We start from the raw sequence: 12,834 nt of genomic DNA on the forward strand, positions 1-12,834 counted from the left end.
GGCAGCTGATTGATGTTTCTCTGTCATCGTTGTTTCTAACTATTCCTCTCCTTTCCTCTCTGTGAAAAATCAATAAAATATATTTAAAAAAAATTCAAACCAACTTGGGAGAAATTATATGGAAATTCATTTTTGAGGAAAATAATTCTTGCGTTTTCTCTGGAAAAACTAGTTGTTTAAAATATATTATAGTCTGTTTTTTAAAAATTAAATCTTTATTGTTCAGATTTTTACAGTTGTTCCTCTTTTTTGCCCCCATAGCTCTCCTGCAGGCAGTTCCCACCCCACCCTCTGCCCTCACCCCTCCCACTGTCCTCATCCATAGATGTATGATTTTTGTCCAGTCTCTTCCTGCACCCTCACACTCCTTTCCCCTCAAGAATTGTCAGTCCACTCCCTTTCTATGCCCCTGGTTCTATTATATTCACCAGTTTACTCTGTTCATCACATTTTTTATTCACTTGATTTTTAGCTTCACTTGTTGATAGATACGTATTTGCTGTTCATAATTTTTATCTTTGCCTTTTTCTTCTTCCACTTGTTAAAGAATACCTTTCAGCATTTCACATAATACTGGTTTGGTGGTGATGAACTCCTTTAGCTTTTTCTTATCTGTGAAGCTCTTTATCTGACCTTCAATTCTGAATGATAGCTTTTCTGGATAAAGTAATCTTGGTTGTAGGTTCTTGCTATTCATCACTTTGAATATTTCTTGCCACTCCCTTCTGGCCTGCATAGTTCCTGTTGAGAAATCAGCTGACAGTCATATGGGTACTCCCTTGTAGGTAACTGACTTTTTTTCTCTTGCTGCTTTTAAGATTCTCTCTTTGTCTTTTGCCCTTGGCATTTTAATTATGATGTGTCTTGGTGTGGTCCTCTTTGCATTCCTTTTGTTTGGGGTTCTCTGTGCATCCTGGACTTGTAAATCTATTTCTTTCACCATGTAGGGGAAGTTTTCTGTCATTATTTCTTCAAAAAGGTTTTCAATATCTTGTTCTCTCTCTTCTTCTGGCACCCCTATAATTTGGATGTTGGTGCACTTGAAGTTGTCCCAGAGGCTCCTTACACTATCTTCATATTTTTGGATTCTTTTTTCTTTTTGCTTTTCTGTTTGGGTATTTTTTGCTTCTTCGTATTTCAAATCTTTGTCTTGATTCTTGGGATCCTCTTGTCTTCTGTTGGACCTCTGTATATTATTCTTTATTTCGGGCAGTGTATGCTTAGTTTCTAGTTGGTCTTTTTTTATATCCTCCAGAGTCTCACTAAATTTATCTGCGGTTTCTAGAAAATTCTTGAAAAATCTTATAAACGTGGTTTTGAACTCTATATCCAGTAGTTTGCTTTCTTCCATTTCTGTCATTTGTGACCCATTTCTTTGTTTCTGCATTTTTTATGTTTCCCTGTGTTGGTAGAGTGGCTTGTGTGCTAGGTGTCCTATAGGGCCCAGTGGCTCAGCCTCCCCAATTACCTGAGGTGGACACTCTTGGTACACCCCTTTGTGGGCTTTGTGCACAGTCCTGTTGTAGTTAAGCCTTGATTGTTGTAGGTATCATTGGGAGGAATTGGCCTCCAGGCCAATTGTCTGTGAGAATCAGCTGTGTCTACGCTGGGAGAACTTCTGTGCTGAAGACACCCTTCTGGGGCAAGATTTGCTTCAGTGGGGCTTTGGTGCTTACTAAGTCTGCCCCCTGAGTGTGTCCCTTATGGATCTGAGGAGTTGTAATCTGGATGGTCCCACTCTGACCACTGGGTACACTGGCTCTGGGTTCTCTAAGGAGGTGCTAATTTAGCCTCTGCCTGAGGCTACCCAGCAGGAGCTACGAAGAGATCTGCAGATTCTCCTTCCTTGTTTGGGGTTTGGAGGTGTCCATATGAGGCCCAGCTGTGAAGCAATGCAAGCTGCTGTGGGGCCTTGGGCCTTCTCTTGGAAGTTCTAGGTCTGTCTGACCCAGCTGCAGTTTTTTAGGTAATTTTCAGATTGCAAAGGGCCAGGGCATTCATATGCAAAAGCCTCTGCACACAGCTTAGTTGGGGCGGGGTCTCAGGGAATCAACAGGGCTAAGAGACCGCACGTCTCAGTGTCCCGGCAATCACTGCAAGCACCTCTGAGAGAAAGCCGCCCTCTAGTTCTGAGTTCTGCCCGCTGCCAGACAGTCCAGTTTCTCCCTGTATGAGTCTGGGTCCCCAGAGACTTCCCGGAACTGGAATTCAGAGCAGTCGGGGGCTTGTGACTCCCTCCTGATTCAAAAAGCAACTGTGTCCTCAGTTGCCAGCCCTTGCTGCGTGCGTCTCCGTACCTCTGCACTTTACTTCTGCACCTTACTTCTGCACCTCCTCTGAGTCTCAGTGTGCTTTTCTCTTTCCTTCTAGTTGTAGAATTTCCACTCAACCAGCCTTCCTGTAGTTCTGGATGATGTCCATTTTGTGTTTTAGTTGTATTTTTGAAGTTGTTGTGGGAGGCAGCAATTTCTGGTGTTTACCTATGCTGCCATCTTGGTTTCCATTCTACATTATAGTCTTTATGTGTATGTGTGTCTGTGTAGTATGTCTGGTAAAATTTCAACCTAGGATATAATATTTTATTGGTCTGATTTAAAAAAAAGGACTAATTATACAGTCTGGATGAAATTTTTAATATTAAAACTGGTTTAAGCCTAATTGATGTCCCTTAGAATAATTACAACAAGTGTTATATAATTTTTGGATTGTGTATATTTGAAAGTCTTTCCAAGTTAAATTTCAAGACTTTAATTAAGCGATAGCTTTGGGACATTTCAAGGGCCCTGGAATGACTCAACGACTTATTCTCTTTTCTTAAAAGAAATATTTTTTTAACTAAGTTAAGCTGGTTTAATATACTTAACATTACATGGGAAGCTAAAAGAAAATTCTATACATATACGTAGACCTGGAACTATTCTATGCAAATGGGACCCCCTTTTCAGTACTTTGTTCTTTTCACTTATATTTAGAGCTCATTATGTACCCATATACATTTTCTCAGTCTTTTTAAGGCTTCTTAGTATTCCAATATAGGGACATACTATCATTTATATAACCAGTGACTTATTAATAAACATTTTAAATTGTTTCCAACAAAGCTATTAAAAACAATTCTGTAATAAGCAACCTTCTACATCCTGTCACTTTGCATGTCTGTGAGCATATTATAGAATCAATTTATGGGTCAATAATTCTGTATATCAGCAATTCTTTATATTTTACCAAATCTCATCACTAATGTTGAGAGTATCTGTTTTCTCACATGTTCCATAACACAGCAGGTTATCAGGCTTCCTGATCTATGTCAATCTACTGGGTAAAAATAGTATATTTGAGTAATTAATTTCTCTCATTATGAATGGTGCTGAGCATCTGTGCATGTGTGAGTTAAGAGACATCATATTTCCTTTTCTTTGAACTGTCTGGTATATCTTTGGCTTTCCAATGAGTGCTTTAACAAGCAAAACTTTATTATTATTACTACTACTATTATTTTTGTTGTTTTTTTGCTTCTTTGCAATAAACCAGGTCTGTCCCACTGGCAGACATCTGAAATCATTTTCCTAAATGCTTTTCCCAGTGCAGAGGTCAAAGGGAAAAGATGGGACAAAAAGACAAGGACAAAGATAGGACCTCGGATGGGCAGGGCTTTACAATTATGGACACCAGAGAAGAAATAGCTTTTAAAGAGGGTTTTGTGTTTTTAATTTCTTGAGTGAATCAATGATAATAAGAGAATTGTCATTTTCAGTAATTTAAAGAAAGAATCAAATACATGACAATATTCACAGGAGGGGAAAAGAAGAAGATTATTAAATGCAAAGTTAATGAACTTCCAACCTCTAGAACTTTGGCAACTAAAGCATTGGTTCCTCCCTTAGTTGAGCCCTTCTAAACAAGAAAGAAAAAAATTCACAAGAGTGCAAACTGTATGTTGACTCAACTTTCAGACAACATTGTTTTAATTACAATTATTATGGTGACAATACTTCAGTGGTAAGTGATTCTTCCAGTTATTTTTTTTTTCCCACTGCAGTCACAATCTATGGATTTTATTTGCTTGTTTACTTTTATTCACCTTAAAATGTTCTCAAGGTAGAGAACATCTTACTTACAGCATAAGATTGGGTTCCTGATCATTAGCTAAAAATCTAGCTGGAGATAAGGATCTCTTTCAGCTGCAATTTGGGGGTACTTTGTGAACTGTTAGGTCTGATCAAATAATCGAGTCAATATCCCTTCCCTGGGAAACTGACCTTTAAATCATTTCACAACTGACATTCCTTTTAGCTTAGACCACATTCCATTGTCTAAAACCAGTAACTTTCCCTCTGTACCTGCCCAGAGAATTCCCCTCTGAAAAAGCCCACCTAGCATCCTTTAAAATTTCTGACTCCCAGTTTCTGGGTGCTGGTGCCATTTTTAGGCTCAGCCCTTCTGGTTTCCAGATAACCTAATAAATTCATAATTATTGTTAACATAAAAAACCACTGAGACCTGTAAAGAATTTTTGTGAGTTTATTTGAGCCAAACTGTCCACATAAGCTGGGCAGCAGAACCTCAATGAATTGAGATAATGCTCCAGAGAATGGTGGGCTACATCTGTATATACACATTGAAATCAAAGGAAAGGGACATAAGTGGGTTACATGAAATCCATTGGTGATAGACTAGAGAGGCGGGAGAAAGCAAAGCAAGAAAACCCCTGGGATTGGATAAAAAGTAAAGTGATAGACACATACTTAGGTGGGTGCAGGAACAATTAACATAATAATGAAGAAATTTGTGGTCTGTCCTGGTGCCCAGCACATTAGGTTGTGCCCCAAGAGGTCCAGAAAAAGAGAAGTTACAAGTTACCCAGACATTTCAAGGGTATTTATACTAATGAAAAGGTAATGTGCTAATTAGACCAGGTTGACCGACCATCTTTCGGACGTCCGACTTTCTTCCAGACAAAGCCATGATGGTGGGGGCCAAGGCAGAGGCAGCTAGGGGAAATCAGGCCAGCAGAGGAGGGAAGTTGGGGATGAGATCAGGCCAGCAGGGGAGGGCAGTTGGGGGCAACCAGGCTGGCAGGAGAGGGCAGTTGGGGGTGATCAGGAAGGCAGAGGCAGTTGGGGGCAAGATCAGGTCAGCAGGGGAGGGTAGTTGGGGGTAATCAGGCAGGCAGACATAGTTGGGGGCAAGATCAGGTTGGTAGGGGAGGGCTGTTAGGGGCAATCAGGCAGGCAGAGAGGTTAGGGGAGATCAGGCAGCCAGGTGGAGGCAGTGAGGGGTGATCAGGCAGGCAGGCAGGTGAGCAGTTAGGAGCCAGCAGTCCCAGATTGCAAGAGGGATGTCCAACTGCTGGTTTAAACCGGCAGTTGGACATCCCTCAAGGGGTCCCCGATTGGAGAGGGTGCAGGCTGGGCTGAGGGACCATCCCCCCCACCATTTATGAATTTCAGGCACCAGGCCACTAGTGTTATTATACAAGATGCAAAAACACATAGGCTCAGTTAAGGTAAAGGTTGACCTTGCCAGTGAAGATACCAACCTAAGATGTAACTACCCACCATAACTGCTTTTAGTTAAAGTTTAATTTCAGACCATCCTTTGTGGTTACTTTAGGTCTCTGAGTTTGCAAGACCACCATGCAGGCCTTCCGTGAACTTTTCAGGTCAGCATGTGGCCCCTTTCATCCACACATCCCCCTTTTGGTCATAAATCAATCCAAAGGATGCATTGATGACCAATCTTTTGGTTGGATAATGGAGTCCCATGGTGCTAGGAAGGCTCATTCCTAGGATGTCTCAGTATCAGCATGTCTTGCTGAACAGGTATACCACTGGGGATGGGCAAGACCATAACCTTAGATGGCATTTAAGGTCGAATTATTATTAAAAAAGATCAGGTAAATGGGAGGCAGTCAGATCCTATATATTCTTGTTAAAAGGTATTCTGGATCATTTCTAATTTTTGAGCCACCATGTTCTAAATCTTTGTGCTGTTTGTCAAGTTTTGTTTGTCTTGTCCCTGACTGGACACATGCTAAGCCCCCTGAAAGTTTCTGTTTGAACTTGGCTCTGAAACTTTGCAAGTTCCTTTCTGAAACAGAATGAAATTCCTATAACATTCATTTTTAACAAAATATATGTATATAAATTCAACATAGTTATTAATTTTTATTTGGCCAAACTTCCCATGTAATGTCAACTATATGAAATCATCTAAGTATATTAAATCGGCTTAATTTAGATTAAAGATATTTCTTTTAAGAAAAGAGAATAAATTCTTGAGTCATTCCAGGGCCCTTGGAATGTCCCAAAGCTATCTCTCAGTTAAAGTCTTGAAATTTAACTTGGAAAGACTGTCAAATATACACACTCCAAAGATTATATTACACCCCCTTTGTAATTATTCTAAAAGACATCAATTAATCTTAAACTGGTTTTAATATTAAAAATTTGGTTTGGACTATAGAATTAATTCTTTTTTTAGGACAATAAAATATTATATCCTAGGTTGAAATTTTACCAGACATACTACACAGACACACATACACATAAAGACTATAATATATTTTAAACTACTAGTTTTTCCAGAGGAAACGCAATAATTATTTTCCTCAAAAATGAATTTCCATACTTCATGCATTCTATTATCACAACCATATAATTTCTCCCAACTTAGTTTGAACTTTTAACTCTTAGAAGCCTCAAAATTTTAGGTGGCAAGTTAAACACTTAGTATTTTTCAGATTAGTGATACTTTCACATTTTTAAGGATATCTACACTAATAAAAGACAAACATTCAAATTGACCGTACCTTTGATCACCTTAAACCATGCCCACCAGCCAATCAGAGCAACTATATACAAATTAACCCAACCAAGATGGCGGCTGGCAGCCATGGTGCTAGAACAAGCAGGAGGCTTGGTTGCCCCAATGATGGAGGAAGCCAAGCTGCCCTGACTGGCTCTGAGCTCCACTCAAAGCAACACAGTTTCAATTATAGAAGGTAAATCAATCCCAGAATAAAAAAAAAAGAAAAAAAGGAGAGGCTGGGAGCTTCCGTCACTGGCAGGCTTGGCCAGCCTGAAAAAGGCCCTCAGACCCTCACCCAGACTGGCCAGGCAACCCAGTGGGGACCCCACCCTGAAGGAGGTGTGGCCAGCCTGAAAACAGCCATCAGCCCCTCACCCAGGTTGGCCAAACCTCCATGGGGTGAGGGTCCGGACTGGGGAGGGCTTGACCAGCCTGAAAACAGCCATCAGCCTCTCACCCAAGCTGGCCAGGCACCCCAGTGGGGCCTCCCAACCTGAAGGGTGTGTGACCAGCCTGCAAACACCCATCAGCCCCTCACCAAGCCTGGCCAGCACCCCAGCAGGACCCCCACCCTGATCCAGGACACCCTTCAGGGAAACCAGCTGGCCTCCACCCATGCACCAGGCCTCTATCTACACTAATAAAAGACAAACATGCAAATTGACCATACCTTCGCTACACCTTAAGCCGTGCCCACCAGCCAATCAGAGTGACTATAAACAAATTAACCCAGCCAAGATGGCGGCCGGCAGCCACAGAGCTGGAGCAAGCAGGAGGCTTGGTTACCCCAGTGATAGAGGAAGCCAAGCTTCCCGCTTGCCATGTTGGGTTCTGAGCTCCACTCAAAGCAACAAAGTTTCAATTATAGAAGGTAAATAAACCCCAGATACCTGCTTTCAGCTGGCCGTGGTCACAGACCTGGAGCGAGCAGGAGGCTTCCCTCCCACCCACCCTGGCCAGCTCTGAGCTCCTGTCAAGGCTATAAAGTTTAAATTATAGAAGATAAATAAATCCCAGAATAAAAAAAAAAGGAGAGCCTGGGAGCTTCCATCACCGGGGGGCTTGGCCAGCCTGAAAACAGCCCTCAGCCCCTCACCCAGACTGGCCAGGCAACCCAGTGGGGACCCCACCCTGAAGGAGGTGTGGCCAGCCTGCAAACAGCCATCAGCCCCTCATCTAGGCTGGCCAGGCACCCCAGTGGGACCCCCACTCTGATCCGGGACACCCTTCATGGCAAGCCAGCTGGCCCCCACCCATGTACCAGGCCTCTATCCTATATAATAAAAGGGTAATATGCAAACTGACCCTAACAGCAGAACGAATGGAAATGACTGGTCACATTGACACACACTGACCACCAGGAGGCAGACGCTCAATGCAGGAGCTGCCCCCTGGTGGTCAGGGCGCTCCCACAGGGGGAGCTCTGCTCAACCACAAGCCAGGCTGATTGCTGCCAGTACAGCGGTGGTGGTGGGAGCCTCTCCCACCTCCTCAGCAGCACTAAGGATGTCTGACTGCAGCTTAGGCCTGCTCCCAGCTGGCAAGTGGACATCCCCTGAGGGCTGCTGGGCTGCCAGAGGAATGTCTTACTGCCAGCTTGGGCCAATCCCCCAGGGAGCAGGCCTAAGCCAGCAAGTGGACATCTCCGAGGGGTCCCAGACTGCAAGAGGGCATAGGCCGGGCTGAGGGACCCCCCTTGAGTGCACAAATTTTTGTGCATCGGGCCTCTAGTCCTATATAATAAAAGGGTAATATGCAAACTGACCTTAACAGCAGAACGACTGGGAATGACTGGTCACTATGACACACACTGACCACCAGGGGGCAGATGCTCAATGTAGGGGATGCCCCCTGTTGGTCATTGCAGGGGGAACTCTGCTCAGCCACAAGCCAGGCTGACAGCTGCCAGTACAGTGGTGGTGGTGGGAGCCTCTCCCGCCTCCTCAGCAGTGCTCAAGATGTCCGACTGCAGTTAGGCCTCCTCCCCGCTGGCAAGTGAACATCCCCCAAGGGCTCCTGTGCTGCCAGAGGTATGTCTGATTGCCAGCTTAGGCCCAATCTCCTGGGGAACTGGCCTAAGCCAGGAGATGGTCATCCCCCGAGGGATCCCAGACTGCCAGAGGGCACAGGCCGGGCCGAGGGACCGACCCCCAGCTCGAGTGCACAAATTTTTGTGCACTGGGCCCCTTGTATTTCAAATAAAATACAAGACTTATTCATTAATAGATTTATATCCATTCTTTATATTTTCCCTAAGAGGCAAATTCAAATTAATTAATGTTTCAGTATCTTGTTACTTCAAAATATTTAGGTGTTTATTATTTAACCCAGCAATGTTCCAAAGCTTTTAAGTATCAAAGACTTTGGAAAATTATGTATAGGGCTATGAGGCTGGAGGAAATGGCAGCAGGGAGGGGAGAGAGGGAGCAGGCCCCACAGCCAGGGAAATGGCAGTGGGGAAAGGGAGCAGGCCCCAAGCAGCTAGAGGTCTGTTTCCAGACCTCTAGCTGCAGGATTCAAAATTTCCATATTTTTTCTTAGAGATAACATGGTAAGGTTTGTCATTGACCTAATTTTTTTGTGGCTTCTGTTCCTGGCCCTCTGAGCCAACCTTTCCCTGGGCCACTTGTTCTACAGTTGTGAACATATTTATAATTATCACTGAAAAGCTTTATCATAATTCCTTCATTTTAGTTATATCTATTTACTATATCTTAACAATTTTGAGATTTTTAAAGCCAATTATTACCTAAAGCATTTTCTTGACCAATTTTGTAACAGGGATATTTTAGCAGCCTTCAGTGGCTTTAATGTGAAAGTACTACTTTATCTTCCTTTATAAAGCAGGAGTGCCCTCTTCCCCCCTGCCCCCCTTCACTGCTAGAGGGTACTTCTGCAGATCTGTTCCTCCCAGTGTTATGGGAGAAAAAATAGAACATTGGGACTAGTTATGGTTATGGGAAATATTAATTATGCTGTTAACCATGATTGCCCTTTTTGTTCGAAGAAAGGAGATGCTAACTTGGCTGGGAGTCATGTGCCCTCAGGACCTGAGAGTCAACATTGGAATGTGGTCCATTCTTATTCAAGAACTGTACATTATTATGGAAGCAGTAATCTTGTTGCCCAACTCAACTTGTAAAGTTTATTTCCCCATGCCTGTAATCCCTACTTCCCCATGTAATCTTTGCCCCCAGATTCATAAATAAGGGATGAGAAAATCAAAATCCCTAAAAGATAGAAAGCCAAAATTACATTGCAGACACACAGACAGAAATCTCACTAGCTGTTTCTGGTGACTGAACCTTGAGAGGGAGAGCAAGAAGAGCCCCCAAGATTAAGAATTCTTGGCAGCTGCTGGGATGTTTCTGCAATCTCTCTCACACTTTCAACCTCACCACACACAACTAGGCTTCACCAAAGTGGGACTTGCCTCCTCTTTAAACAAATTAAACAAAGAGACACAAAACATCAACACTCTTATATAGGCACGGAAACACACTAGAAGTTTACACCAGATAATGTCCGACATTAAAAATACCAAAGTGTCCCTGGTTCGGAAACTGCCCCTCTCTAGAACCTCAGCATTCTTCCAATGGGCTATTTTAAAAAATGGGCTGGGGCCTTTTCTAGCTGCCTCTACTTCCCTTTGTCTGGGGGAATCTTCCTAGGACATGTGCCATTGGCCACATGTCTCCCCACTCCCACATCCTCGTTGTTCTGGGGAAATTCAGTACTGGCCTGGCCACCTACTGTTTCTTTTCTTTGGAGGTAAGTCAGAGGCATGCTTTCTACGGGGGAACTGAGGAGGAAACTGGTCTTGCAAGGCATGTCAGGCCATAAAAACTTTGAACAATGCACTGCCGTGGAGGGGGGGGGGTCATTATCACTGGCCCCAGGACAGATCATCGGATATGGCCTGGTGACCCTCAGCACCTGGGGGTCTTCCTGTAAGCCCATGAAAGGGGGCGGAACCATATCTGCAAGACAAAGACCCCATAAGGTTATAAAAAGTGAAGCCCTCTGCATGTCTCTTCACTCTGATTTGGAAATTATTCCCGGAGTCCACTAGTGTTAATAAACGGGGTCGCTCCCTTTCTCTAGGAAGCGTGCTGGGTATTTCTTTGGTCTTCTGCAACAGAACAATGGGGTATAGGCATTTATTAACTTCAGAATAGTTCTGAGACAGTCTCTAAAATTTCTTATTAATTTCCATCTTTTTGGAAGATTATTTTTTCTGTGCTTTTCCTTAGAAGCTTCTAATTTCCAAATCAAGATATGCTTCCCATATAGTCATTCAATTTAATTTCAGAGCTGGAATTTTCTAATTTCTGCATGCAAAATATTAATGTAGGTACCCAAAAAAACTGCATTTGGGCCATTTCTAAGTTGATATTCTCTAGTTAAATCTTCCTATTTCTGTAAAATACTTGCAAGTAAAGACTTCTTATCAGGAGTATTAACCAGTAAATGAGGGCTGGGGTTTGGGAGCTTCTAGCTTTGGAAGCACAATTTCCCATGTTATTTTTTTTTATTTTATTGTATTTTTTTTTTATCTGTAGTCTGAGCAAATTTTCTAGACATGTTATGTAGTGGGTCAAATGTGGTCTCAGTATCTCTCCTGACTGTCTAAAACCACAGGAAAGGTTTGGGGCCCGGGCAGACCAAGCCATATGGTGGCCCCCTAGATGAGCCATTTAGTTAATTACAGTTGTGTTGGGACTTCCCTATGGGGCTCCTGCATTTCTGACACTTCCACAAAGATTCTTAGTCATCTAAAATCACCCCAAAATCAGACTGGAGGGAGGATGTGCCCCTTTATCTTCGGAACTGAATTAGTTCAGCTCATTTATACAGCAAAGGTTTTTTTTGTTTTGTTTTGTTTTTGGTTTTTTTTTGTTTTTTGCTCAGACTCTCAGCAATTCCATTTGAAAAGCCAAAATCAAAACCAGCCACCCATTTTTTCCTCCAGTACTGCCTTAGCCTGGGTTCTGTCAACCCTGGTTCCACCTTGAGGATTTTAAAACACAGCTCAAATAAAGTCAGACCCCCTACCAAAGCAAGGAAAGGTCCTCGATCCAAGAGACAACTCACCCAAGTTCACCCAATGGGTGGAGAACAGGCGGGCTCAATGGGCCCTTTGCTGGATCCTTGCACCAAGTCCAAGTCCAAGGGATGGCCCTGAGTGAGCGTCTTTGGAATCCTGCCATGACTACGCCAAGTGATGTTAACGTAAAAAATCACTGAGACCTGTAAAGAATTTTTTTGAGTTTATTTGAGCCAAACTGTCAACTTATGCTGGGAAGCAGAACCTCAATGAATTGAGATAATGCTCCAGAGAATGGTGGGCTACATCTGTATATACACATTGAAATCAAAGGAAAGGGACATAAGTGGGTTACATGAAATCCATTGGTGATAGACTAGAGAGGCAGAAGTAAGCAAAGCAGAAAACCCCTGGGATTGGATAAAAAGCAAAATGATAGACACATACTTAGGTGGGTGCAGGAACAATTAACACAACAATGAAGGAATCTGTGGTATCTGTCCTAATGCACAGCACATTAGGTTGTGTCCCAAGAGGTCCAGGAAAAGGGAAGTTACAAGTTACCCAGATATTTCAAGAGTATGTTATTATACATGCAAAAAGACACATAGGCTCAGTTAAGGTAAAGGTCGACTTTGTCAGTGAAGATACCGGCCTAGGGTGTAACTACCCACCATAACTGCTTTTAGTTAAAGTTTAATTTCAGACCATCCTTTTTGGTTACTTTAGGTCTCTGAGTTTGCAAGATTGCCATGCAGGCCTCCCCTGAGCCTGTCAGGTTAGCATGTAGCCCCTTTCATTCACATTCTTTAGCCCTTTAAGCCCATTTATACCTCCTTTGGTGACCCTAACATTTGGTGCGAAAAATGGGAAGGTTCCATGGTGAAGGGGAGCCATCTCCCCAGCTTAGGTCATCCAAAGTTTGCTACTTAGAGAGTGGTAGGCTTACCTGGGCTTATCTTCAAACCTACTCAGGT

This window comes from Myotis myotis, unplaced genomic scaffold (assembly GCF_014108235.1).
Source record: "Myotis myotis isolate mMyoMyo1 unplaced genomic scaffold, mMyoMyo1.p scaffold_m19_p_2, whole genome shotgun sequence".
NCBI classification, from domain to species: domain Eukaryota; kingdom Metazoa; phylum Chordata; class Mammalia; order Chiroptera; family Vespertilionidae; genus Myotis; species Myotis myotis.